Consider the following 4,610-nt stretch of genomic DNA (forward strand, 5'->3'; position numbering starts at 1 on the left):
TGGCTGGCATGTGGTGCTGGGGGATTGAACCGCGGTGCCTGTGCTTTGCTTAGCTTAGCTTGTTCTAAGTGGGTGCTTTAGACCACTGAGCCATCTCACCAACCCTATAACTTTCTTATTTCATCCAAATAATTGGATTTTTTTTCTAAATATCTTCACATTTCTCCCAGTTGCTCTTAACCTAGGCATGTGTTGATTAATAGTTCCCCTGCAGCTTTCATAAGCAATGACAGTCCCTTCTACTCGTCTGAGATCCTACTGAGATTATACACAGTACCAATCCCCCCCCTTTTTTTTTTTTATTTTAGGGAAGGGTCTACAGGGTATTCAGGGTCTCAGTACTGCCCAATCTCAATCACCATCTGAGCACACCCCGGGAGCGGGGCTGGTATGGCAGGCCCAGGGATCGAACAACTCCCTACCCCTACCCCCACTCCCACGCCTGCTCTCAGTTGCTTTAATCTGCTGAGCTATTTGGCGCACCCTAAACCAATCCTTTAAGCAGTCACTCCCAGACTGGGCAGAATGTGACAAGTTTACTCTGCCCCCTGCTGTGTAGACAGTGCAACCGCAAGCAGCCTTCCTGTAGCCTCTGCTCCAAGCTATTGCCAGGCAGAAGAGGGTGAGTTTTTGCCCAGTAACAGCATCACGGAATTCCCTATGGTTTTAATTGTGGATTGTCTTTTGACTGAGCATTTGCTTGGCCAACTGTAAATCTCTTGATGTTTTAGTCCACTCAGTTTGGCTTTTCTTATGTTTTAAGAGGGAAATCAAAGGATTGAAGACTGCCTCCTTTGTTTCCTCCATTTACTGAAAACTGTATGAACTCTAACCCCAGAGATCAAGTAATCGTCCTACCTCACCCTCCTACTCAGTCTGAACTACTGGCACACGCTATCATTCTCTTTCTTAGTATGTAGCTGTTAGTGAATTTGTAATGTAATATTTTGCATCTATGATTTTCCTTTCTCACATTACTTTTGACTGGTGTTGGAATCCAGTTGATAGTAACATCCAAACTGACTTAGTAGGTCAGTCTTCATGCACTTACTCTGGGTTCCACGGTCAGGAAGAGAAAGAGCATATGAGAGACAGAGACAGAGAGAACGAGACACTGAGAGAGATCTAAATGCGTCATCCCTGGGTCATGGGATGAAATATTTAAGAATTTTGCCACACATTCTCAAAGGAATTCCTATAGGCATGCACCAGACTGTTCTCTAGTAACTGTACCTTGGGGAGGACTGCATAGTCCCATCTTCTACCTTTGGAAGGAAAATCTGTAGCTTCAAATTTGTTGCAAGCAGCACCATTTGTTCAGGGTTGTTCAAATGTTCAGAACTGAGCAAAGAATAAGCCACCTTCCTTGGAGATTGTAGGACCTGGCCATTCTCAGGAGCACCCTCACCTGAAGAAAAGACATGATCTTAATCCTGAGAAGTCCCAAAAGGTAAAAGTAAGAAAAAAAAATTGTAGATTCAGAATAACAAAGTTCGATGAGCACAATCATTTAAATTTATATTTGAATCATATTGAAAGTTGTAATGCACCGTAATTATGCAGAAAAGCACAGGGAGATGTATATTCCTGCCATGCTGAGCTTTCTCTGTTCTATTACAGTATAACTGGTTTATTTAGAACTAATTTCTTCATTTTTATTACATAGGGGACACCCCAAGTATAAGTGCTCCTTTTCTGGTCACAAGACGGAAGAGAATCCTCACCATCTCTCTAAAAGCCTCCCAGCCCCAGTCCTATCATCTTCCAGAAATATGAAATGTGTTGGTAGCTGTCTATGGTTCTCCACTGGTTTCTATGTTTTAAACCACTGTGTTCAGGCATATACCTGTGACATGATCTTTTAAAAATAAGACTGCAGTCCTCCAGGTATTATTGTAACCTTAGATGTAAGATTACATGTGATTTGTTGTTTCTGAAATTCTTTATACTTTGTTTTATTCTTTGTTGCCCATCCCCCACCCCCAGTAGCATACATATGATTGAACCTAGGATCTTCACCCTTGTGCTACATCCCCACAAGTTCCAATTTTTATTAAGGTAGGGTATTCCAAAATCTCCTTCACTGTCTAGGATAAGTTTGAATTTTCAATCCTTGTACCTGAGCCTCCAGGTCTGCTGGCTTTGCAGGCCTGCACCACCAGTGTTAGCTTATTTATAATTTTGTCTATGGGAAAATTCTATCAAAGTCGAACTCAGAACAGATAATGGTCCTAAATACTGTGAATGGGACGAGAGACAGCATTCAACTCTCCTGGCAGGGCAGCAAGTTGGTAGGAACTGCATACAGGAAACAGCAGGAGTCATAGAAGCTACTGCTTGGGAAGAAAAAGCATGGAGTATCTTTGTCCTTGGATTGCAGTTGGTATTTCCTTTGGGAGGGCAGTGTTTCCATCCTTTCCCTCTTGTAGGCTACAGACATCCACGGGGCACTGCAGTACTTGGATCCTATCTTTGGATGGAGATGGTAGCTCTACAGGGTCTGGCGGCCATCTTGCCCCAGCTCCTCTCACACACAGGACTCCAGACCTCATGGTCCCCCGAGGGGCTGTGGAGAGCCCCAAGTCTGATCAGTAAGGTGTCCTACAGGTTCAAGCAGAGGCAGACTTCCTGTTCAAAGTACCTCAGACTACCAAGCACATGGTGCCCAAGTCCTCTGTAGTCTCGGGATGATTCTTAGAAGTGGCTCTGAAGAGAAAACCCACGGAGTCAAATTTCCCAGAAGGGCAGAAGAACCAGCCCAGCCCAGTCAAGAAATAGTTTAACAGCTTAAGCACCTGCCTGGCAAGTACAAGGCTCCATCCCGGTACAAACAAAAAACACAGGCCAGTGTCTGCCAGCGGCGACAATGTTCTCTGGCAGTTTCTGTTCCCTAGCCTGTGGACTGATATATCTGCAAGAAAATGCTGGTTCGAAGATGGTTTCCAGCTTGATAACTTACCCAGGTACAGCTTCCTGGAAGCGCTGATCTTGGAAGGTGCGGATCTTGGCTAAGAACCAGGGCTCTTGGAAGGTGCAGGATCTTGACGAGAGTTTCCCACAAGCTCAGGCGTTGAAGGCAAGGATGCTTAGGTTGAAGCCAGTGCGGCTCTGGAAGGACACAGCGAGCAGTGAGGCTTTCCAGGGAGGAAGTGAAGGCGCCAGCGATCCTGTAGTGACGAACTGAAGACCAAGCCTGCGACCAAGGAGTGGACCAAGGAGTGCCGTGTCTGGGATATTTGCAGGCCAGACGCGGAGAATCAGGCAGACCGAACCGCAGCTCCTACTCGTACGCTCTCCAAAGCTGCATGGGCGAGATAAGACCTTCCAGAGTCAGTGCTTCCGCTTTTACCAGCCTGGCGCCCCGCCTTCGTGCTTTCCCGCGGTTGCCTCATTAGCCAATGAGCACACTAGAGAATGCCCGAGCGCGGGAAGCTTGAACTGTGGGCTCCACTGCAGGGCTACCTACCATTGGATTGGCCTACCGAGGGTGGGCGGGGCCAGAGCAGAACCGGGCATTTATCCTGCAGTCCCCGGAACTCCGGAGTTTCCATCCTTCCTGCGTGTCCTCACCTTAATATTACCAAGCACTCCTTGCTAGGCTTTCTCTTCAGTACAAAATGGGTGCTCTCCATAGATCAGACACCTGTTCTCTTGTGGCACCTGCGTATGGTTTTTCGTTTTGTAAACAGGGTCTCACTAGATTCCCCAGTCTGGCCTGGAACTCTTTTTTTTTTTTCCCCATAATTTTATTGATAAACTGTTAGCAATGAGACTAGCCTGGAACTCTTAAGCCTCCATCCTCAGCCTCCCTGGTACCAGAGATTACATGTGGGCACCCAGGGGCTCAGCTACCAACAGCGCTTTGAAGCAAGGGAACAGCTGTGCTGCTCTAGAAAGGAGACGCAGGTGAGGTGAGCTGAGAGGCTGGGAGAAGGGCAGAGGGGACTGGCAAGGGAAGTGGGGCCAGGAGAAGAGGGAAGCAGGGGAAAGGACCCAGCTGAGGCCAGAGTAGAGGGGTGAGAAGAGAGGCAGTAGGAGGGAAGGCAGGGCTGAGGTGCAAGGCCTGAAGAGAGCAAGGTGAAGGGTGCTGAGGAGAGAGGAAGGCTAGGGGAGAGGCTAGAGGGCTGGAAGCACCCCACCCATTTGTATCTGTCCACCAGCACACTAGGCAAGCAGGAGAGCCTTGGGGTGGGTTATCCCATCCCAGCCATCAGCAGCCCAGCTGAAGGTACAAGGAGGAGACACCAGGTTGGGACTCTGAGCCCTGTGTGTTTCCCACCTTGGGGTGTGTGATTCTCACAACTTTGTTTCACACCACAGAATTTTTGGGTCCTGTGTGACACACATAGAGTTAGGAACTGGACAACCCTGTATGTACTCTGCTATTTTCCTGCCTTTCTCCATAAACTTGGTTTTGAGATCATAATCCTAGCATTTTTTTTTCCAAGTAGAATCTACCAAATGCCTCATGATGTCAGTATCTACCTGAGCTGCTTTCACTAAGTACTTTCCATATTTGCTGCTTTCAGACATTTTTAATTACAGTTTAGTCCACAGCTTTCTTTTCTTTTAGTCCACATTGTTCTGATTAGCAATCATTTATTTTTATT

Source organism: Octodon degus, unplaced genomic scaffold (genome assembly GCF_000260255.1).
Source record: "Octodon degus isolate 3935 unplaced genomic scaffold, OctDeg1.0 scaffold00072, whole genome shotgun sequence".
NCBI classification, from domain to species: Eukaryota; Metazoa; Chordata; class Mammalia; order Rodentia; family Octodontidae; genus Octodon; species Octodon degus.